This window comes from Chiloscyllium plagiosum, unplaced genomic scaffold, assembly GCF_037043375.1.
Source record: "Chiloscyllium plagiosum isolate Xiang-an unplaced genomic scaffold, Cpla_swu_hap1 HiC_scaffold_10, whole genome shotgun sequence".
NCBI lineage: Eukaryota > Metazoa > Chordata > Chondrichthyes > Orectolobiformes > Hemiscylliidae > Chiloscyllium > Chiloscyllium plagiosum.
This window is the reverse complement of record NW_028270148.1, coordinates 40,425,834-40,451,124: the sequence shown is the minus strand read 5'-3', so window position 1 is coordinate 40,451,124 and position 25,291 is coordinate 40,425,834. Positions and strand designations below refer to the sequence as shown.

Below are 25,291 nucleotides of genomic sequence, written 5' to 3'. Positions count from 1 at the left end.
AACAATCACATCATGAAGTGGCTCCTACAAATTTAGTCCACATGTTCCATCCATTGCTAAAGTCTGCAACTCAAACCCTTGTCTAGCAATCCTTTCCATTCATACATTGATATTACTTGAAGCTCTTATCAACATCACCTTTCAGTGACTAACAGCTACCATTTGCCATTGAGGAGTGCAGGGGATCTTTCATTGTTTCTCTTCCTGGTTTCTGTTTTTAACCCATGGCTGTTAACTTCTGCTGCGACCTCTGTCCAAACCACCTTATTAGCCTGCCACCCCTAGGAAAGAGAACCTCCCACAGTGCGTGCACAGCCTTGAGGAGATCCTGCAGGCAAACATTGATTGAACCATGGGGTCACTTGTTGTCTGCTCAGAGACATGATTGTTGATGGTAGCGGCTGTATGCTTTCCATAGGGATAAGAAAGTGTCAAAAGTCTCCAGGGCAATAGCCAGACTGATATTCTTGGCTCACAGGAACTAAGTAAATCTTCTTCAAATATAGCACCTAGACCTTCACACAGTAAAATAATAGTGGGAGAAAGGGGTTGACTTTATGCCAGTCCCAATGCTAGTTTTGCTTCAAAAAAATTGGCTTTTAAAGATGCCTATAGAATCAAAACTTGAGATAGTTTTCCTAAATTCACTTCAAAACGCAACTTTGAACATGATGGAAGAGCCTGTTTCCGTCAATATTTTTCTATTGTTTGTGTATATCTACATTTTTGCAAAAAACTGGCAGGCAGGAAGGTGTGCCTAGTACTGCCTCAATGTCAATGCAAACTCCTTAATTTTTCAAAGGAAAAACAGATTGAGAGAAAGCAAATCAGTGAACAACAGTAAAATGAAATAGATACCAGAAGTGTAATGGCAACAGGAAATCTTGATCACAATGTAGAAAGACTGAAGTGATTAAATTTAATCTTAAATCAGTTTATTTTTCACTAAGATCAGTAATAACAAAGCAATATTGGTCTTTCTGCATGTTTTATTCAGTCTATGTTCCCCAGTGTACAAAAAGAACAACACAGCAAAGAAAGCATCATACAGAGGAAGCAAACCTATCTTTGACCAAGCTGTTGGTCATCTGACCCAATACCTCCATTTGTGGCTCAGTGTCACAATTTATTTTAAAACATTTCAATGAAGTACCTTATGTTTTGTTGTAGAATCACTCATGCTGACCAGTTTCCCAAACTTTACTACTCCCACTTAAATTAGTCCCTCTGTTTACCTTTTTGCTTATCAAGAATCCATCTATCTCTGCTTCAGAAATATTCACAGGGACGGCTTTCACCCCCTTTTCAGAAAGAAAATTCCAAAGACTCACCAGCCTCTGTGAGAAAAAAACCCCTCCTTATATCTATCTTAAATAGATGGTAACTCATATTTAAACAGTGACCCCTTGTCCCAGATTCTCCCACAAAGGTAAACATCCTCTCCCCATCCAGTCTTTTGTGGTCAAGTGACCACAGGCTCAAAATTGGACACTCTAAATTGACCCATAGATGGAAAAGTCAGGCCTGACAGAAAATTGGCCCAAACTAAACAGTAGTCGGCAGCAAGTGGCTGCAGCAAACAGTGAAAAACCAAGATCAAAGAGGTTACAGAGATTCAAGGGGAACCAGTTTCAATTAGCCCAAGTGTTGTGCATTGGAGAAATGGATCAGACATTCTGGTACCTTGGCTGCCTGACGTTTTGCACTTTACACCTCCAGGCACGGCGACAGTGAAGAGTGTTGGTGCGACCCCACTGGATGATTTGAACCCAGCTCATAATCCCATTGACCAAAGGCCACAGAACATTCTGGAAGGTTTCAGTATGAGGAGGGACACACCTGGACATTAGCCCCCTCAGTGGGGACTCAGTGAAGACTCAGCGAATATGTGACCTCGCCCAACAGCAGAGCCCTAACTACTTGTAGAAAGAGAGAGACACTCAGAGAGAGAGTGAGAGGAGAGAGGATATGCCCTGACCTGACCTGCAAGAACCAGCTTCATGGAAGAGAGCCAATCCTATGTCAGACACGAAGGAAATTCCAATGGCCCAGCTCAAGCACATGAATCATTGCAGGTAATACTCTTTCTTAAATGGATAGGGCGAGATAGAGAGTGATTCTTTTGGGTATGTGGGAAATGCTTTCATAGTGATTTTAACAAGAAATATTTTGTTAATAAAATTGAGATGAACTGCAAACTAAATTCTGTGTCCCTCTGTCTGCCTCACCAACAAGAGCACTTGGGTAAAGTGGTTTCAATACATGAACTGATCAAAGCGTCCAAAGTATAGACAACCGTTTCAAGACCCATCAGGATTCTATATGTTTCAAGCCATCTCTCACTTTTGTGAACTCCAGTGGATACAAGCCTACCTCATCCACTCTGTCTTCAAAGGGCAACACATCCATTCTTGGTTTAATAAACCTTCTCTGAACTTCTTCCAATTCATGTATATCCTTCCTTAAATAAGGAGACCAATGCTATACTCAGGTATAGTCTCACCAGTGCCCTGTATAAAATGAAGCAAAAGCTTCATACTTTTATATTCAGTTCTCCTTGCAATAAACAGTAACATTTTGTTAGTTTTCCTAATCATTTGCTGTACTTACATACTGACCTATTTGTGATTCAGAACACACAAATCCTTCGATATCTCAAAGCTCTGCAATCTCTCACTATTTTGATAATCTGTCAATTAAAAAAATTCTTCCTGCCAGAGTCGATGATTTCAAATTTTTCCACATTTTATCGCATTTCACAGACCTTTGCCCACTCATTTAACCCATCCTGTTGCATTGTTCCTATATCCTCTTCACAACTTACTTATCTGCTATCATTGTGTCATCAGCAAATTTAGCAACTATACTTTTGGTTCCTTCATCCGAGTCACTTATATAAGGTGTAAATACTTGAGAGTCCATCACAGATCCTCATGGAGCATCACTTGCTCCATATTGTTAACTTGAAAATGACCCATTTATGTCTGTTCTGTTCTTTGTTTGCCAGCCGCTCTTTTATCTATGATAAAATGTCACTCCATATTCCATAAGCCTTTTATTTTCCAAAATACACTTTGATGTGACACTTTTTCAACTGCCTTCTGTAAATTGAAGTACATTATATCTGCCAGTTTCTCCCAACTAGAAAGAAAATGAGTAAATTGATAAATGAGACACGATTATCCAAGTCATCTTGTATCCTTCAAGATGGAGATCCAGTACAATCAGTATGTTCATTTCCAAGCATTACTGGGTTTTTACTGTTTTTCTTACCCTCTGAAAAGGAATACCAGCAAATTGTTTAAAAGTGACTTCCTTTTCACAAGACAGTATTGACTTTGACTGATTACCTTGAATGTTCCTAAGTGCCCTGTCATAATATCTTTACTAATACTTTTGAACTTCTTCCCCATACTAACTGGTCTGTTAGTTCCTGCTTTCTGTCTTCCTGCATGCTTATAAATATACTAATGCTCCATGTTATTGGTACATTAGTATATTTATGTGCATTGTGTAAACTGCATAAATATAAGTTCTTATTGAAGTTATTTTCTGATGACAGCATAAAAGCTCAGACTGTCCTTATGAACCAACCATTCTCTCCTGGCTTCATTTCAACAGGATAAATTCAACAGTCCTGAGCTCCCAGGAAGGAAGACAGACACAATGGGATATGTGGTTCAGATAATCAGTGCTATTTCTTTTTTCCAGCATGGGTCCTCATCCGCAAAGTGGGATTTATAGCATACAGTTATATTTTCAAAGGAAGATGCAATTAGTAAATTACACTAACTTTTGTGACAGGGTCTTTGAAATAGTAATCATTGATGTCAGATGCAGTTTGTTACAGTGTCCCTTAAACACCACAACAGGTGATTTCTGTTCTTATATCTCAGCAGGATGAAGGCAAATCACCATTTATGACATTGTGTGCAGACAATCATGAGACTGAATGAATGAAAGATTTTTATTGTCATGTGTATTTTACAATGAAATACAATGATAAGCTTCCACTGTTGCCATGGCCTGGCACTATTTTGAATAGTTTAAGAATAATAAATAAAAATAAAATGATATAGCCGAAAGACAGTTCATAATCCTACTGCCAACGCCAGTGCCAAACCCAACCAACATCGAAGTCGCTACTCCTCAGGTGCCATCTTTGCCTGCTGGACCTACCTCACTGACGTCACCTCCGCCAATGTAGCAGCTGATGCTGGATTCCGTGCTCGCTCCTCCGCCAACCACCGCCCCTCCACCATCAGCCAGAGTCCCACTCCTGGTTCATCAGCCACCTCGCTGCTGCCCTCCAGCATTCTGCTGGCTCACCACACTCTGGACCCTGACAGAGTCACCATTCTACCGCCTTCTGCCTTTCTCATTGATCTGGTCACTGCTGAGGCTGCCATGACCGACTGCTCCCCAAAAGGTAAGTAGAAGCAGAAGCTTAAAAAGTCAAAAGAAAGCAAGAAAAGAAGATAAAAATGAAAAGCAGATAAATTGGACAAGCCCCAGACTCAGGAGCCTGAATGCTGCCTGTTGGTGAAACAAACCAGCAACAAAGCCTGGCTAACAGCGGAATAACTTTAGCCAAATGTTCCAAATTGAGCCAAAATAGAAATAGCTGAAAAATCTCAGCAGGTCTGTGGAGAGAATGCTGAGGAAACGTTGTGGGTCCAGTGACCCTTATTCAGAACTGATGGTACCTCAGAAAAGGATGTTTTTTGTATGGAAGATAAGTTTGGGAGGGTGGTGGGGGTGGGGGGGGGGGGGGGGGGGTGGAGGAGGAGGAAAGGGTAAACGTTAGATGGAGATAGAGCCTGAAGAGAGGGGAGAACAGTTGGGCAGACAAAGGAGTGGTTAGTGATCAGCCTTGGAAGATGAATAGATGCTAATGGGGACTATTAGTGACTGACAATGGGTAGTGTGTGGTAGCAGCCCATGTGATGCTAAGGCATGGTGTGTGGGGGTGGAGGAAAGTGTGGGGAAAGGTACTCAAGCTCTAAAATTGGTGAACTCGATATTGCTGAGATATTTGTATCATCAATAGTCACAGGTGGGGTGCCAGAAGACTGGAAATTGGCTAATGTGGTGCCACTGTTTAAGAAAGGTGGTAAGGGCAAGTCAGGGAACTATAGACCAGTGAGCCTGAAGTTGGTGGTGGGCAAGTTGTTGTAGGGAATCCTAAGTGACAGGATGTACATTTTTTGGAAAGGCAAGGAATGATTAGGGATAGTCAACATGGCTTTGTACGTGGGAAATCATGACTCACAAACTTGATTGAGTTTTTTGAGGAAGTAACAAAGAGGACTGATGAGGGCAGAGCGATAGATGTGATCTATATGGACTTCAGTAAGGCGTTCAACAAGGTTCCCCATGGTAGAAGGTAGAAGACAAAGGGTGGTGGTGGAGGGTTGTTTTTCAGACTGGAGGCCTGTGAACAGTGGAGTGCCTCAAGGATCGGTGCTGGGTCCTGTACTTTTTGTCATTTAAAGAGATGATTTGGATGCGAGCATAAGAGGTACAATTAGTGAGTTTGCAGATGACACCAAAATTGAAGGTGTAGTGGACAGCGAAGAGGGTTACCTCAGATTACACCAGGATCTTGATCAGATGGGCCAAAGGGCTGAGAAGCATACCAAATGCCTTCTTCACTATCCTATCTACCTGTGACTCCACTTTCAAGGAGCTATGAACCTGCACTCCAAGGTCTTTTTGTTCAGCAACACTCCCTAGGACCTTACCATTAAGTGTATAAGTCCTGCTAAGATTTGCTTTCACAAAATTCAGCACCTTGCATTCATCTGAATTAAACTCCATCTGCCACTTCTCAGCCCATTGGCCCATTTGGTCAAGATCCTGTTGTAATCTGAGGTAATCCTCTTTGCTGTCTGCTACACCTCCAATTTTGGTGTCATCTGCAAACTTACTAACTATACCTCTTATGCTTGCATCCGAATCATTTATGTAAATGACAAAAAGTATAGGATCTAGCACCGATCCTTGTGGCACTCCACTGGTCACAAGCCTCCAGTCTGAAAAACAATCCTCCACCACCACCCTCTGTCTTCTACCTTTGAGCCAGTTCTGTATCCAAATGGCTAGTTCTCCCTGTATTCTGTGAGATCTAACCTTGCTACTCAGTCTCCCATGGGGAACCATGTCAAACGCCTTACTGAAGTCCACATAGATCACATCTACCACTCTGCCCTCATCAATCCTCTTTGTTACTTCCTGAAAAAACTCAATCAAGTTTGTGAGACATGATTTCCCATGCACAAAGCCATACTGACTATCCCTAATCAGTTCTTGCCTTTCCAAATACATGTACATCCTGTCCCTCAGGATTACCTTCAACAACTTGTCCACCACCAACGTCAGGCTCACTGGTCTATAGTTCGCTGGCTTGTCTTTACTACCCTTCTTAAACAGTGGCACCATGTTTGCCAACCTCCAGTCTTCCGGCACCTCACCTGTGACTATGGATGATACAAATATCTCAGCAAGAGGCCCAGAAATCACTTCTCTAGCTTCCCACAGAGTTCTCAGGTACACCTGATCAGGTCCTGGGGATTTATCCACCTTTACCCATTTCAAGACGTCCAGCACTTCCTCCTCTGTAATCTGGACATTTTGCAAGATGTCACCATCTATTTCCCTACAGTCTATCTCTTCCATATCCTTTCCACAGCAAATACTGATACAAAATACTCATTTAGTATCTCCCCCATTTTCTGCGGCTCCACACAAAGGCCGCCTTGCTGATCTTTGAGGGGCCCTATTCTCTCCCTCGTTACCCTTTTGTCCTTAATATATTTGTAAAAACTCTTTGGTTTCTCCTTAATTTTATTTGCTAAAGCTATTTTATGTCCCCTTTTTGCCCTCCTGATTTCCCACTTATGTATACTCCTACTGCCTTTATACTCTTCCAAGGATTCACTCAATCTATCCTGTCTATACCTGACATATGCTTCCTTCTTTTTCTTAACCAAACCCTCAATTTCTTTAGTCATCCAGCATTCCCTATACCTACCAGCCTTCCCTTTCACCCTAACAGGAATACACTTTCTCTGGATTCTTGTTATCTCATTTCTGAAGGCTTCCCATTTTCCAGCCGTCCCTTTACCTGCGAACATCTGCCCCCAATCAGATTTCGAAAGTTCTTGCCTAATACCATCAAAATTGACCTTTCTTCAATTTAGAACTTCAACTTTTAGATCTGGTCCATCCTTTTAAATCTAATAGAATTAGATTATTTTAAATCTAATAGAATTATGGTCGCTGGCCCCAAAGTGCTCCCCCACTGACACCTCAGTCACCTGCCCTGCCTTATTTCCCAAGAGTAGGTCAAGCTTTGCACCTTCTCTAGTAGGTACATCCACATACTGAATCAGAAAATTGTCTTGTACACACTTAACAAGTTCCTCTCCATCTAAACCCTTAACACTATGGTATTCCCAGTCTATGTTTGGAAAGTTAAAATCCCCTACCATGACCACCCTATTATTCTTACAGATAGCTGAGATCTCCTTACAAGTTTGTTTCTCAATTTCCCTCTGACTATTAGTGGGTCTATAATACAATCCCAATAAGGTTATCATCCCTTTCTTATTTCTCAGTTCCACCCAAATAACTTCCCTGGATGAATATCCTCCCTCAGCACAGCTGTAATGCTATCCCTTATCAAAAACACCACTCCCCCTCCTCCCTTGCCTCCCTTTCTATCCTTCCTGTAGCATTTGTATCCTGGAACATTAAGCTGCCAGTCCTGCCCATCCCTGAGCCATGTTTCTGTAATTGCTATGATATCCCAGTCCCATGTTCCTACCCATGCCCTGAGTTCATCTACCTTCCCTGTTAGGCCCCTTGCATTGAAATAATATAATTTATTAGTCCTATCTTGTCCCTGCCTGCCCTGACTGTTTGACTCTCTTTTCTCAACTGTACCAGTCTCAGATTGATCTCTTTCCTCACTATCTCCCTGGGTCCCACCCCCCACCTTACTATTTTAAATCCTCCCGAACAGCTCTAGCAAATCTCCCTGCCAGTATATTAGTCCCCTTCAATTCAGGTGCAATCCATCCTTCTTGTACAGGTCACTTCTACCCCAGAAGAGATTCCAATGATCCAAAAACGTGAATCCTTCTCCTCTGCACCAGCTCCTCAGCCATGCATTCATCTGCTCTATCCTTCTATTCCTGCCCTCACTAGCTCGTAGTACTGGGAGTAATCCAGATATTACTACTCTCGAGGACCTCCTTTTTAAATTTCTGCCTAGCTCTCTGTAATCTCCCTTCAGAATCTCAAGCTTTTCCCTTCCAATGTCATTGGTTCCAATGTGGACAATGACCTCTTGCTGGCCCCTCTCCCCTGTGAGAACATTCCGAACCCTCTCTGAGACATCCTTGAGCCTGGCACCAGGGAAGCAACACACCATTCTGATTTTTTGCTGCTGGCCACAGAAACGTCTGTCTGTACCTCGAACAAGAGAATCCCCTAACACAATTGATCTCTTGGAACCCGACATACCCCTCATTGCATTAGAGGCAGTCTCAATACCAGAAACTTGGCTTCTGATGAATTTTCTGAGGTCACCTTAACTAACCCCCAGGACTTTAAAAAGAGATTTATCCTCCTCTGTAAACCATAAGTTTGATAACTCAGTGGTTATGTATAGATCATAATTTCAAAAGACCTTAAAGTGATTCTGCGGTCAAATATTTGAAGTTGTCAACTGCTGACACTGGGTAAAGGGTTTTGAGAAATGATTCCTGTATGAAAACACTGGTTTGTTTGAGAACATGATCGGTTTTTAAAATGAAATTAAACGTGTTTCCTGTTCTCTCCCAATTTAATATGCTTTTGCTTCCTAAATATCAACAGTTTTGGATCATGAACTCAAAAGTTTGATGCAAAAATGGGAATGCATTTATACAAAATATTCACACAAGCACTCCATTTCTCTGGTCAGCATGTTGCATTGACTCATCAACAGAGGAGCAGGAGACGCTACTGATAGATTGAAAATGCCCATTACAGGTATATTTAAATCTTGTCTGCTTTAAGATCATCCTCATCGTGTTAACTCCTCGTGCTAATAGATTGCAAAGACCTAACTGACACCAGCTATATTAAAAGGGTTCATACAGTCTATACAGGCTTGTTTATGCTTTGAGGCTGCCATTAACATCTGTGCATTTTAGTTGTTAATTTCCTGTATTCTGAAACAAGTATGTACCATCTCCTAAAAACCTTCTGATGGTTTTGGACTGACTTTGTCTGCTTTCTTTTATTCTGCTGGGACTGGCGGATAAGGGCGAGGACAGGAGCAGTTGGTTTGAATGCCATGCTCACTAAGGGTCTTCAGGCAGCAGTTGCAGAACCTCATGGAGCAGCTATGTGTGAGGTACCTTTGCTTTACTGAGGTGTTCGTCATTAAGTTATGTCATCAGCTGCAGCTGGTGGAATGACAGCACACAGTCCCTACAGTGCAAATAGAGGCCATTTGGCCCATCAAGTTTGCACTCATTCTCTAAAGAGCATCCCATCCAGACCCAGACCCCCACCCTACCCATGTCCATTTGGCCCGCATGTCCCCGGACACTATAGGGCAACTTAGCATGCTCAAACCACCTAACCTGCACATCTTTGGACCGTGGGAGGAAACTGGAATACCCGAAGGAAACCCACACAATCACGGGGAGAATGTGCAAACTCCATGCAGTCACCCAAGCCTGGAGTCGAACCTGCGTCCCTGGTACCGTGAGGCAGCAGAGCTAACCGCTGAGCCACCGTGCTGCTCTTTGTTATCAATTAATTAGAATCCCTATAGATCATAGAATCCCTACAGTGTGGAGACAGGTGCTTTGGCCCAATAAGTGCACACCAACCCTCTAAAGAGTATCCCACCCAAACTTATTACCCTACATTTACCCCTAACTAACACATCCTATGGGCAATTTTACATGGCCAATTCATCTGACCTGCACATCTTTGGACTGTGGGAGGAAATCGGAGCACCCGGAGGAAACCCACACAGACACTGGGAGAATGTGCAAACTCCACACAGACAGTCACCCGAGGCTGTAATCGAACCTAGGTCCCTGGTGTTGTGAGGCAGCAGTGCTAACCACTGACCCACCATGCTGCCCCACAATTACTGGCTACATTATTGCTATTTTAATGAGTTCCTTCCAGACTAGAGCCACTGACATCAGTGACATCTCCACTTTGCTATGTATTATTGTATCAGGGAAGTCACTATAGTTCTTTATCTCTGGAACAACACCTATACCACTTACCAAATAAGTAAGAATCACTCATGTACAAGCCCTACTGTGTGAGCTCATTTGCCTCCATTCATGTTATTATAAAACATGTCCATGCGGCTCGAGCCTGGGAGGCAGAAAGCCACTGAATGTCCATATGAACATGCTGGATAGACATAATGGGCAGGCTCAATTACTCTCCCATCACAGTGGAACCATCTTCTTCCCCTCCATCTCCTCCTTTCTCCAATTAGTTCATCACACAATCCAGTTTCACATCAGTTCTCAGTCCTGAGAGTCTGGCTGCAGAATGTAGTGTCTTAGTGTAACGCAGAGACATTCTGGCTCTGTGGCATTCACAAGGAGACTGGCAGGGTGTGTGGCAGAGGAGCAGAACATGTTTTCATCCTGGGAGAATACAGCAGGTGCCATTCATTGGGAGCTCTGACCTCTCTATTGAGATTGTGTCTTAGCAAGGCCATAGCTCTGCATGTAATCAGGGTCTTTGGAGCTCTGGAAGGCTCTGCTGACAGCCGAGCTCCAAGAATCAAGTTGACAGCCATCTGAGCCTCCAATAGCACCAGTGGGAGCTGCCAACAGAATCTCAGCATTGCAGACACCATTATTATATTCAGGCAGCTGATCACTCCATTAATGTATTTAAGTTCTGCAAGTCAGAGTTCTTGACTCCTTTGTGACAGCTGCTCCAGCATTGTCACTCACTACGACCGTGATTCTCCTGCACCCTATAATGGCCTGTACCAGAGGTCAAACATTGATTGAAACTGGCCTCAGCCTGCTCCAGTTATCACTTCCTCCTGTATGCTGTGCACAACCTTCTCCTGCATGGAAAAAAAAGTATGTAAGGTCTTGAGAAAACGTGCCTGCAATAGTTAAAAAGTTTTGCTCCTGTCGAAGGGATGTGATGCTTACAACAGGGAGTAAGAGATGCAGGGTTTCTGTGCAGGAGGGAAATAAAGGGCTGTGTGATGAACTAATTGGAGGAAGGAGGAGATGGAGGGGAAGAAGGTGGTTTCACTGTGAAGGGAGAGTAATTGGCACAGGTTCTTAAGGCACAATTCTTATGTTCACAGCTGTGGTGAGTAATTGAGCTGTATTTTTTTCCATAGTGTAGCCATATCTTGGACGCTAAGCTCTTGACATTGACCTCCTGAGCAACATTTTCCACTTGTGGCTGAAATGTTGCCTGGCAAAGACAGGATTATACTCAGCCTTTATATAGTGGCTCAAAGGCCTTCAATAACAAAGCAAAGAAGCTGAGTGTTCTTCTTATATTTCTTCCAGCCACTTTATATCATTCACAAGAGTACAGACAGTGTCAGTGAGAGTTGAGAGAGTCTGAGAGACCAGCAGTGCCATTGAGAAACATGTCCATGAGAAAAGAGTGTTAATGAGAGTCGATGATAACCTACTGTACAAGTGAGAGTCAATGGGAGCAGAGAGCAAGAGTCAATGGGAACAGAATGTGTCAGTGAAAGCAGAGAGAATCAGTGAAATGTAGACAATTAGTGAGAATGGAAAGAGACAGTTTGACAAGAAGTAATGAAATTGGCCAAAAGATTGAATTGGGAGAAGTGGCTGGTCAGTGCGATATGGGAGAGCCAGCGAGAGGGCTCATCTCAGTAATTCAGAGTGAAAGCTGAGCAAGGAACATTGGGAAAGAAATTCAAAAGTGGTGGCACAGCCGAGGGAATGGATTGGTACATTTGTTATAATGCTTCATTGAATTGCTGTTTTTAGCTGTTGTTAGCAATTCACTTGAAACTAACTTCCCATTCTATTCTAGATTGATATTTAGCAATTCCGGTGATTTCAGGTAACACCATTATTGTTTTTTAAAAAATTATTTTCAGGGTGTTGGTTAGCTCAGTTGGATGGATGCCTGGTTTGCAATGCAGAGTGATGCTGTCAGAGTGATTTCCCATTCCAACGGAAATTACCATGAAGGACTCTCCTTCTCAACCTTGCCCCTTGCCTGAGGTATGGAGACTACTACCAGTCATCTCTGTCTAATGGGAAAATGCAACATGTGATGACTTAACCTTTTACTATTATTTTAATATTTCAAATGTTTAGACGTAAGTTACTCAGAGATCAGTCGCTTAAGTTTTATAGGTCAGTATCTCAGAAGTCAGTATTTTGCCAGTGTTTCAATGATTTAGAGACTAGTGGATTCACTAGATCAGTGTAGTTCTCTTTCATGCTGTGCTAGGTAGGAACATCTAGACATTTCATGCATTATGGATAACCATGTGTGCAGGAAGTGCTACTAGTTACTCAAGCACAAACTCCAGGAAGACAAGAGTGCTAGAAGTAGATTCAGAAAGGTGTAAATAAACAGAGAGACTTGATTACCTGTATATACAAATCCCTAATGTTGGCAGAGCAAGGTAAAAAGGTGGTCAAAGTGGAAAGTTGGTTACTCAGATTCACAAGTAAAGCTATAGAATATAAAAGCAAAATAATCATTCTAAAACATTGTCCTTTACTGGCTAGCTGGAACATTGTGGATAAATCTCCACATCACATTTCAGACAAAATGTAAAGCTTTTGAGAGGAATTATCAGGATGTTATCCAGGAAAATTTTTTTAAAATGTTACTACTGTTGTCCTTATAGCAGAGCTGGTTAAGAGGCGACTGAATCAAGGCTTTCAAAATGATGAGATTTTTTAACCAGAATACTGTAAAAAAACCCTGCTCTCTCTGGTGAGTTGGGTTAAATTCAGAGACCATGAATTTAAAATGATTGGCAGAAAGTGGTGGGTTGAAGGGAGTTGCTCGGATCTAGCATTCTCTACTTGGAAAGTGGTTGATTCAATAAAAGATATTAAAAGGGAATTGGAGAGAAAACTTAGTGTAAGGATTATGGATAAAACGTGAGGGAGTGAGACTAAGCATGACTTTCCCTTCTAAGGTCCAGTGTAAGTACAATGCACCAAATAATCTTCACCTATGTTGTCGTTAATACTAATTGTAGATAGTATACTTGTACAGTTATCTTGAGGCTTTATTTCTCATGTAACATCTGTATAATTGATCTGAAGTAAATAAAATCTGCTTGCTTTTTTATCTTCCCTAAGTAAGTCCCTGCACTGATATTGTCTCCTTCGTCAGAAGAGGTCAAAGGTACTCATCTTAGCCTGTTTCAACCAGCTTGATAAGAATCTATAGTTTCATAGCTCAAACCTGTACTGAGGTCAGGAGGTGGGAGTTTTTATTCCAATGTGTAATCAGAGATCAGTGGACAGTGGAGAGAAACTCAGTTAATATCAGTAAATATACTTATTAACTCGGGCGGTTCAACAACCTTGTCATTGTAATTAAGTGCATGTTGATTCAGATACCCTGTACTCTGTGACACAGGAACTCCCCCAAGCAAACCCTCCAGTGGTCATTAGCATTTATTGATTAAATAAACCTGCTTTGTAAAAAGCACAACTAGACATAAATGAAACAAAGGCATTGCACAAGTTGATTATTGTAATTGTTTAAGTCAGTTAGAGTACATAAATATGGCCTAAAGAATCACTGGAATGTTTAACTTGGTTTTGAAGAAGGGTTTATGCCCGAAACGTCGATTCTCCTGTTCCTTGGATGCTGCCTGCCCTGCTGCGCTTTTCCAGCAACACATTTTCCACTCTGAAAAATTAGCAAGTCTTTTTAAAATGATTTTGTAAATCATGGCAATTATATTTGTTATGATGCCTGTTACTTCTAAGTGGCTGGAGGAGGTTTGACTGTGTGTTTTAGAAACCTACCAACTTCTGCGTTCAGATGTTTACTTTAAAGAAAAGCATCGAAAGGGTCATTCTGCAATAGCCCCCCAAAATTTCCCTGGGAACAAGCTCCCTAAAATTTAATAGAAATTAATTTGTCATAAAATATCCCAAATTAACATCTTGACTGTGTTAAATAAATCCTCCTTAAACATCTATGCTGCACAATAAGCAGCGCACCGATTGAAAAGTCGGTGTGTTCAGGTGTGTCGAATTTCTAACCAACTGAACAGCATTTTTTAAGAATCACACTGAGTAATTTGATTAAAAATCTGCCGATCTCTGCAGTGAATATGCTTAATGGCCCAGCCTCACTGAGAAGAAGTTCCTTCAATGGTCTTAAACGTGCAACCCCTTATTCTGAGATTAGGCTCTCTGCTCATAGATTCTCCCACAAGTGGAAACAATCTTTCTGACTTGACCCTGTCAAGTCCAATAAGAATCTTCTTTCTTTCAATAAGATTGCGTTTTATTCTTCTTTATTCCATTATGTACAGGCCCTATCTACTTACGCTTTTCTCATAGGACAGACCTTACAAACTTAGTATCAACCTCGAGAACCTTTTCTGGTCTACGTCCAATGGCAGTATATCTTGCCTAAGATAAGGTGCCCACAACTGTTTACTGCATTCAACTGTGGTACAGCTAGTGCTTTAGCAAAAGTTCCCTATTTTTATAAGACCTTAAGACCATATGAAGGCCCTTTGAACCTGATCTGCCATTCAAAGGATCATTCAACGTTTCTCAGGTCCACTTTCCTGCCCTTTCCCCATCACCCCGATTCCTACAATCATCAAGAATCTATTTGACCCACCCTTAAATAGAAACAAGTGTGTCTTTATGGCAAACAGTTCCAAAGACTCACAACCTTCTGAGAGAATAAATTCCACCTCATCTCAGCCTTAAATTGGTGCCTCATTATTCTGAGACTATGCCTTCTGGTCCTTGACTCTCTCACGAGGGGAAACATCCTCCCAGCATTAATCCTGTGATGCCACTTAAGAATCAAGATGAGTCAATGAGATCATCTCTCAATCTTCTAAGTGAGTAGAATCTTAACTTATATAGTCTTTGCTCATAAGATATTCCTCTATACCAAGGAACATCCTAGTTAACCTACCTCTAATGAAATGATAGCTTTCTTAACAAAGGGACCTAAACTGCTCACAGTACACCAGGTGTGGTCTCATTTCTACTCTTATACTCCAAGGCTCTTGAAACAAGGGTAGACATTCCATCCATCTTCCTGATTACCTGCTGCACTGTGCTGGCTTTCTTTGTTTCACGTATAAGTAACCCTCAAGTCCCTTTGTGTAGCAGCTTTCTGTAGATTTCCTTTTCATTTAAATAATATTCTGGTCTTTTGACTCTCCCTTGCAAAATGAGCTTCTCATTTTCCACATTATACTGCATTTGTCACTTACTTAAACTGTCAATCTCTGTAAATTGCTTGTATCCATCTCACAACTTGCCTTTCCGCTTACTTTAGTGTTGTCTGCAAACTTAACCTCAGTACATTCACTTCCTTCCTGCAAGTCATTCATATATATTGTAGGCAGTTGTAGTCCCAGCACTGATCCCTGCGAAACCCCACAGGTCACGGGTCGCCAACCTGAAAAAGAACTTCATCATACTTCATTCCATTTGTATTAAGGGTCAACATACCATTTGCCTTTCCTGTTACTGCTGAACTTGGATGCTAGCTTTTTGTGATCCGTGGATGAGAACTCCCACACCCCTCTGTTCTGTAACTTACTGCAATCTTTCTCCATTTAAATAATATTCAGCTCCCCCACATTCTTCGTGCCAAGGTGCATAATCTCACATTTTCTCACATTCCCATCTGTCAAGATTTTGCCCACGTACTTAACCTGCCTATGTTCCTCTGCAGACTCTTTGTGTCATTGTCATCATTTGCCTTCTGACCTAGAAAAAGGTCATTCAGTTCATTGTACCTATGCTAGCCTTTTTGAAAGGCTAATCACTTAGTCCCATTTATCTTCTGTTCCAGTTTCTTTCTCAGAACCTATAAGATTCTGCCTCTCTTATTCAGAGTTTAGCACAATTCCCCAAGTCAAGTCTAAGCATAAAGGTTTGGCCTGATTATGATGTTCTGTCTCGTTGCTACACAGATCTATGTTAATCTTTATTCATAAAGAATGCAAAAATAGATACTTCAAATTTAAAAGGAGAAATCTTTGTAATTTAGTGAGAAATGTAAGTAGTCGACACATGCAGAAGTTCTGACAGAATTTTAATTCTTGATGATATCAAAAGGCTGCAATTGAATAACTGCAGGACAAGGAACCAAGATATATATGCGCATTAACAAGCCGATAGTAAGTCCTTCATCAACATGCTTGAATGGGTGCACTAATGAGATGAATTACGTTGAGATTTTGATCAAGAATTTAAAGAGAGCTTGTTACATCAAATTTGAAAACCAAAAATTTGTACCTTACAGCTGGGTAAACACTATAGTGATGTTGACATTTTCCACGTAATCTTTAAATTGCAATGTTCATTCAAAGAAGTAAGCAGCATCTTTCTTATTTCTGATGGCATCACTGCAGATAGTGCTTGCGTGCGTGAGGGCTGGAATGTCTGCAGCTGTAGATTTGCGCACTGTGAACAAAATAAGGGTACATATTTCTGATAAGGCCTTCGGTTCCCTCACTGATTGTAATATGGCATTTGCTGGTGACATCATCTTGTCTTCCATCTCTCTCTCTCTATAAAGGATGTTATGTAAAGGATTTAGGACCCTGGAATAACTTTACAATGATGACACAGAGTTGCTTCCCACAGGATACAAATAGCATAGTCTGGGCAGAGATATGAAGAATTGAAGAAATCGATAGAGTTCAGGGAAAGTCTCTTAACAATGTCAATGAGAATCTTGGTGCCAAGTGTAGAGATGGCTAAAGCCCTTTGGGAAAGTTTGCCAAATCACATGCCAGTCAAGGTCCTGCTTGGCCAGCAGTGAATATTCCCCTGGAATGAAGGCCCCCCCCCCCCCCCCCCCCAGGAGAGAAGTGGCACTCTTCAGAGCCAATCCATTAGGCTGCCCGCTTTATTGAATCGCAGCATCACTGGTGAAGCAGTGGGTGCTGCTGATAAACACGTACCTGAGCCTCAGACCATTGCTGCATCCTAGGCCAGAGGTAAGCAATGGTGGGAAGGACATCTGGGGTGAATGTCTGAGGAGATGGCTAGGTAGGCAGTTAGCTGTAAGAACAAGGAGCTGACTCTCAGCAGGCTAACTCTTAAAATGCCAGTTCCTTTGACCAGGTATAGAGTGCCTCTGAAGGAGGATACGGTGCCTTTCTAGAAGTCCATGTAACACATAGTTACTTATCATGCTCCCTGCTTGGCAAGCTTCCTCTTCATTGCTGTTAATACAATTGATGTAGTATTATGAGCTTCTATAGGTCCGGATGAGATGGCTGAGACTGCCAATGAGCAACAGGGTGAGAAAATCATCACAAGCTTTACCACGGCAGCCTTAACTGAGATAATGCCCAGAAGATGGTGGAGCATCCATTTGCCAATCTCCCCACCACAAAACCTGTCACAGGGAAGGGAACAAATTTCTGTTCCCTAATGTTTGCCAAGGGACTTTCTTCTCAATAATGAAAGATAAATATTAAAAATAAGTGTAAGGATGAAATCATTTCCTTCCTGGAAAAGTGCCCAGGAGTATCTATGTCCAATGTAAATTTTGATATACCAGTCTGAAATGTATTCTTTAGATTAGATTCCCTACAGTATGGAAACAGACCATTAGCCCAACAAATCCACACTGACCCTCTGAAGAGTAGCCCACCCAGACCCATTCCCCTACCCCTGACTAATGCACCCAACACACAATGGGCAATTTGGCATGGCCAATTCACCTAACCTGCACATCTTTGGATTGTGGGAGGAAACTGGAGCACCCAGAGGAAACCCATGCAGACACGGCGAGAATGTGCAAACTTCACTCAGACAGTTGCCCGAGGATGGGATCAAACCCAAGTCCCCTGGTGCTGTGAGGCAGCATTGCTAACCACTGAGTCACCATGCCATATAATCAAAAGAATGTGTGCTGCATTGTAAGCAGTTCCTTTGTCCACTGTTAAATCACTCAAAGTATTATCCATTTAAATAAATAACTAGCAGATCTTCCAGGATACAGAAAAATTTTTTTGGACTTGCACATAAATGGCAGCATTTGCTATTGCTGGACATTGCCGTAGCCAGTTTCATGGTTTAGGATAACTATTGTCATTGTCTCAGTTACTGACACTGGTTTTACAAAGAGCAGTGAGATAAAAGACGGGATGTAGACAGGATCTTTTAATTTGAGGTGGACATTGGAAAGGTAGGATGGTTACCAGATCACATTCAGGCCAGCACTCCCAGCCTATCAGGGTGGGGATGGGGATGTTTTACAGGGTTTGGGGTCTTAATGACCCTACAGTTGGACCTACAGCCTAACTGGTAGCTGGGAGAGGCAGGGGAGGTGTGAATTGAGCCATGTTCTGGCTACATCTGGAGCTGTCTGTGTGTGACTTTAACAACAGAGGCAGGTCTTCATCTTCAAAGTAGTATGGGTCAATGAAGAGTTGAGACCCGAGGTGGGGTAGGGAAACATTGGTTACTAAAATGTCATTGCTGTGCATTAGTTTATTACAGTGTAAAGTCACACTTTATTACTCATTGAGTTGCAGCAGATCAGCTTCCAAGAGCTCCTGATAGTTACCTGCCCCCCATTAAAACCTTGGGAAGTCAGGAGGAGAGCTCTTCACAGGTTCATTAACAGCCTGACCATGTCCAATTAATGAGGCTGTTAACTTCATTTTCCAATCCTCAGCCCGTTCAAGTCTCTCTGCATTTGAGGGAAAGTCACTCACAGGGTGGGGACACAGGCGGCAGACAGACGTACGGGCTCTTAGCATCATTTTCCTTGCTGTCCTGTCTCCTGCTCCACAGTGGAACTGTAGAGCACTTGTATGGGCTCAGTGATAATGTTCGTACCTCTGGGCCAGGAGAATAAGTTTCAGGTCTGACCTGCTCCAAAGGTGTGTGCTAAAATCTCTGAAGACATTGATGAGAAAACATCTACAAGCAGAACGTGGATGATTGCAGATTGACTGCCCAATATACACGCCATCTAATTTTCCAATTCATTGTCTGCCTCCAAGATTTTGTCCTGGCAGTGGAAGGTTGGAAAAGAACCAAACATCTGTGGAAAACTCAGTCATTGTATACTTAGTTAGGCAGCGCCTTCAGTACTCATCAGTTTGCTAATTAATGGGATAAAGAAAGGGTTTGGAATTCATCCCACTTGACTTCAGATTCATTTAGGCGAATCTAGATAAAGAGACAAGCGAACAGTGATTATCAGTTATCCTGATGGGGTTTGATGCACAGACATCTGGTACAAGATTCATGTGCAAGACAAGCATCAGCATAGATCATTTGAGCCAAATCATATATATCTGAACTTTTATATGCAGATACATGTGATAGGAGTGAAAAAGAATGCCCCAACAAGCCAGATGTTTCTGGCTGGAAAGACCTTGGTAGATTCATTAGCACTCTTGCGTTGTTTTAATTGTTAATTCTAACATATGGCACTTCTGCCTTGCCTCCTTCCAACAGTGCCTAAACTCACTAGACATAGATTAATTGAATGCAGTTTTTCTCAGGAATATTCTCTGAAGATCTTTGAAATCTGAAATTAAAAAAAAAGCTGAAATTGCTCAGCTGTTCAGGTGAGGCAACATCTGCATAGCGTGAGACAGGTAACGTTTCAGATCTATTAGCCTGATGAATTCCAATGACTCCAGATAATGAGTCACTAATGCAGTTTTCTCTGTGGCTGCAACTGTATCAAGATTTGTCAAATTGATGTTTAAAACCAGTTACGTACATCTGATGTCACATGATTATCAACATTTTTTTTAAGATTAGATTCCTTACAGTGTGGAAACAGGCCCTTTGGCCCAACAAGTCCACACCGACCCTCCGAAGAGTAACCCCACCCAGACCCATTTCCCTCTGACTAATGTACCTAACACTGTGGACAATTTAGCTTGGCCAATTCACCTGACCTGCACATCTTTGGACTATGGGAGGAAACCCACGCAGACACGGGGAGACTAGGATCAAACCCGGGTCCCTGGTGCTGTGAGGCAGCAGTGCCAACCACTGAACTACCGTGCCACCCCAGCTACTGTGCCAAATCAAGAACAATGACTGGTTTGAGAATTTGTTATTTGGAGATAAATGACAGGCCAAAATCATTGACATTATGGAAGGAGGAATGATTTTCTATTGACAATTCTGAATTAGATTTCAGTTTTTTTTTAGATTACTTACAGTGTGGAAACAGACCCTTCAGCCCAACAAGTCCACACCGACCCGCTGAAGCGCAACCCACCCAGACCCATTCCCCTACATTTATCCCTTCACCTAACACTACAGGCAATTTAGCTTGGCCAATTCACCTAACCAGCTCATTTTTGGACTGTGGGAGGAAACAGGAGCACCCAAAGGAAACCTATGCAGACATGGGGAGAATGTGTAAACTCCACACAGAGAGTTGCCTGAGGCAGGAATTTAACCTGGATCTCTGATGCTGTGAGGCAGCAGTGCTAACCACTGTGTCACGCTAAGGAAATGAAGACACTAGCTAGATTATGTCCCATGTTTTCAATACTTCACTTTCCCAGTAGAAAGCTTTAGATGTAGATAATCGGGTGTAGCAGCCTGTGGTATTACTTCAGATGTTGGCACTGTCAGTTTATTCTTGCTGTTTGTGTCACAGATGACAATGGCCACTTAGGCAAGGACAGGGAGGCAGTTGGAATGTATGAATTGATAATGACTAGGAGAAAGTGTGTACTGCAGGTGCTGGAGAGTCAAAATGTGTAGTGCCGGGAAAGTACAACAGGTCAGACAGCATCTGAGGAGCAGGAGAGTCGGTGTTTTGGGCATAAGCCCTTCATCAGGAATGTGGGTGGGTGTAAGGGGATTGAGAGATAAATGGGATGGGAGGTGGAGCTGGTGGGAAGGTAGCTTGAAAGGTGATAGGTAGATGAAGGTGGGAGATGATGGTGGTAGGACAGAGCGGAGGGTGGAGTCCTGGGCCTCCTCCAAATCTAAGCCACCCAATGTCTTGGGGAGGACCGTCTCATCTTCCACCTTGGGACCCTCCAATCACATGACATCAATGTCGATTTCACCTGTTTCCTCATCTCCCCTTCCCCCACCTTATCCCAGATCCAACCCTCCAACTCGGCACCGTCCTCATTACTTGTTCTACCTGTCCATCTTCCTTCCCACCTATCTGCTCTACCTTCCTCTCCAACTTAACACCATCACCCCCCCATCTTCATCTAACTATCGCCTTCCAAGCTACCTTCCCCTCAACCTCACCCTTCCCATTTATCTCTCAGCCCCCTTGGGCAATTCCCGCCTCCCCCCACCCACATTCCTAATGAAAGGCTTATGCCCAAAATGTCAACTCCCTTGCTCCATGGATGCTGCCTGACCTGCTGTGCTTTTCCAGTACCACACTTTTTGACTCTAATTTATTAAGTGTTATCAAGCCCCTTCGTTGGACAACAAGAAAGTTAATAGGCATTTAAACATTTGTAAAGCTCAACAACTTTTAAAATAATAATTTTTATTCATGTAATTCCACTAACATTGGACTGGATTTTATGTCAAGTGCCATAGGTGTGTGCAGAAGTGGACTAATCATCTATTCTTTGGATGCTGCCTGACCTGCTGTGCTTTTCCAGCACCACACCTTTTGACTCAGACTCTCCAGCATCTGCAGTCCTCACTTTCTCCTGATTTTCTTTTCCTGCTCAAACCCATGACCTTGTAGCAAGTTAACTTCCATAATAACCTTGAGACTAAAGTTTTGGGGAGACAGTCTTACCTTCAACAGTCAATTGGAAGGCCAGCAGCTCCATAGTAACACAGCATGACAGGGAACAATACCATCACCGCACAATGTTTGCTGCTGGAGCTGGGTGCAAGGTAATTGGGATAAAGTTGTCATTGAGGCCTGCCAATCTGGTCCCAGGGATGTCGGCACGAAGAGGATTGCTGCCGTGGTGACCAGGGCATGGGGTAGAGGAAACAGGATGTCTGAGCTTCAGGGAACATCTAATCAATATAGGGGGCCCATTAATGTGGCACTCTAACCCAATGCCACCCACTCACTCGAACAATGTCAGCTGCTGAGTTTCTGACCTACAACTGGCCTCAGCCAGCCTCCTATGAAATAATAATGGAGAAGTATTCTTTAAGCGACCATTAATTGATCAGTAAGCATCATGAACGACTCTCTTTCTCAATCAGTCCCTTCGCCTGAGGTGGGGTGACCATCAGGTTAAATCACTATTAACTGCATCTCTTGACTGGGAGATGGCTCTTGTCTGGTATGACTCTGGCAATGTTTTAATTGGCCTTTCCAGTTGTTCATAATATTGTTCTGGGATCAGGGGGCATGGCTGGGTGGGTGAGCAATTAAATTAGATTACATTAGATTAGATTACATTACAGTGTGGAAACAGGCCCTTCGGCCCAACAAGTCCACACCGACCCGCCGAAGCGCAACCCACCCATACCCCTACATTTACCCCTTACCTAACACTACGGGCAATTTAGCATGGCCAATTCACCTGACCTGCACATCTTTGGACTGTGGGAGGAAACCGGAGCACCCGGAGCAATGGGGAAAGTATCTATTGTACTTTATACGCCGCACATCCACCCCCATCACCCGCAAACTAACCTACAAGGAAGCACAAAATTCTTCCCAAAATAAATCATCCCAAGGCCCTTCATAGGAAGATTGTCAGACAAAATTTGACGACAATCAACGGGAGACTTCAGATGTTTGTACATCTGTATCAATCAATTCTATCCATTCTGTTGTAATGTTATCCACACTAAGCATCCTGTTCCATGATTTGGAGATCCCGGTGTTGTACTGGGGTGTACAAAGTTAAAAATCACACAACACCAGGTTATAGTCCAACAGGTTTAATTGGAAGCACACTAGCTTTCGGAGCGACGCTCCTTCATCAGGTGATAGTGGAGGGCTCAATCGTAACACAGAATTTATAGCAAAAATTTACAGTGTGATGTAACTGAAATTATACATTGAAGAATTGATTGTCTGTTAATCCTTTCATCTGTTAGAATACAGTGATAGTTTCACTTCTTTCATGTGTAAATCACAAAACTTTTCTTTAAAAAAAGTTGCATTCTTGGGTTAGCTGTTAACAATGGTGATAGCTGGACAATACGTTGAAGGTGTTGGCCCCCTCTAAAAAGTGAGATAACGGAGTTTTACATAAATTCATGCAGTTTTTGAGCTCAGAGTCCTACATGAATGCATGCAGTTTTTGAGCAAAATATATGTGTGCATGTGGGTCTTTGTCTGTCTGTGTGTGTGTGTCTGCCTGGATTGGGGTTTGTGAGTATGAGAAAGTGTATGGTGTGTGTAGTGAGTGCAGATTGTCTTAAGTCTGTGAGTGAGTGCATGTGTGAGTGTGGGAGTGTGTATGTCTGTAAGGGTGTGTGTGGGTGTTCCATGAATCCAGAGTGCGGTGATGTCAAATCCCAGGAATTATGAACCAAAAGGCTTCGGAAAACAATATAATAATAGCTTTAGATGACGCATAAAGCCTCTATTGTGAATTACATATGATGGACTCTAAATAAATTTAGAAGAGCATCAACTCCATAAGAGAAGGGGTGTGCTAGTATCTTAGACAGAACACAGTGCCTTCCACAAAATACCGATAGTCACTGATAAAATGTTCAATCCTACCTAATAACTTCAGCATGTATAGGAAACACAAGTCATATATTGCAAGGAAACAAGCTCCTAATTACAATTCACAGGAGGTTTCATTGCTCCAAATATCACTGTGGAGTTGCTCGTGGATTGATTTTGTTTTTAACTGTTTGATTGTCCAGTTTCATTACAAATTACATAGATACTTTCACTGTCATCTCTGCCCAGTAATTAGGACATCGTTCCATCATTCGCTTGTCAGTGTGTCTTTCTCAATACATGATAATGGGTGATTTATTTTATGGACTGTTTCCAAATACAATAAGCAAGCAAATACAAAATGTAAATTATTCATATGGACTTTAGTGAAGCCATTGACAAGGTTCCACATAGTAGACTAATTAGTAAAGTTAGATTATGCAGGATTCAGGATGAGCTTACCAGTTGGATACAAAATTGATGGTGGGAGATAGAGGGTAGAGGTAGAGGGTTGTTTTTTGGACTGGAGGCCTCTGATTGGGGTTTTCCACAGGGATTGGTTCTCATTCCTCTTTTTTTTCATTTATATAAACAATGTGGATGAGAATATAGGAAGCATCCTTAATAAGTTTGTGGATGACACCAAGATTGGTGGTATAATGGACAATGATGAACATTATCTGATATTACAAAGAGATCTTGATCAATTGGGTCAATGGGCTGAGGAGTGGCATATGGAGTTTAATTAGAATTAAAGCAAGGTACTGCATTTTGGTAAAACAAACAAAAACAGGACTTATGCAATTAATGGTAGGGTCCTGGGTAGTGTTGTAGAACAGAGAGACCTGGAGGTTCAGGTACATAAACCTTTGAAATTTGTGTCACAGGCAGACAGGGGAGTTGAGAAGGTATTTACCACACATGCCTTCATTGCTTTGAGTATAGGAGTTGGGACATCATGTTGAGGTTGTACAGAACATTGGTGAGGCCTCTTCTAAAGTAATGTGTACAGTTCGAATTGCTCTGCTATAGGAAGGATATTATTAAATTGGGGAGGGTTCACAAAAGATTTACCAAGATATTGATAGGAATGGAGGCTTTGAGTTATAAGGAGAGGTTGGATAGGCTGGGATCTTTTTTCATTGAAACATAGGAGAGTGAGGAGTTTATAAAATCATGAGGGGCATAGATAAGGTGACTTGCAAGGGTCTTCTCCTACATCAGGAGAAGTTCAAAACTAGGGGGCGGATTTTTAAGGTAAGAAGAGAAAATTTTAAAAAGGGCATGAAGGGCAACTTTATACAGAGAGTGGTTCTTGTGTGGAGTGAAATGCCAGAGGAAGTGGTGAATGCAGGTAGAGTTACAACATTTGAAACACATTTGGATAAGTACATGGATAGGAAAGATTGGAAGGGATATGGGTCAAATGTCCCACTCT

The 25,291-nt window shown here is 42.2% G+C and overlaps 1 long non-coding RNA gene across 1 annotated transcript in view; it reads left to right on the top strand.

Moving 5' to 3' along the window:
* The window catches only part of LOC122552768 (uncharacterized), a 144,987-nt gene that overhangs the window by 80,598 nt on the left and 39,098 nt on the right, over positions 1-25,291 (top strand). The window contains exons 4-7 of the long non-coding RNA XR_015758422.1: positions 1,720-2,075; positions 3,897-4,429; positions 8,884-9,039; positions 12,143-12,269. This is a non-coding gene — a long non-coding RNA (uncharacterized LOC122552768). The remainder of the gene's footprint in view (positions 1-1,719; positions 2,076-3,896; positions 4,430-8,883; positions 9,040-12,142; positions 12,270-25,291) is intronic.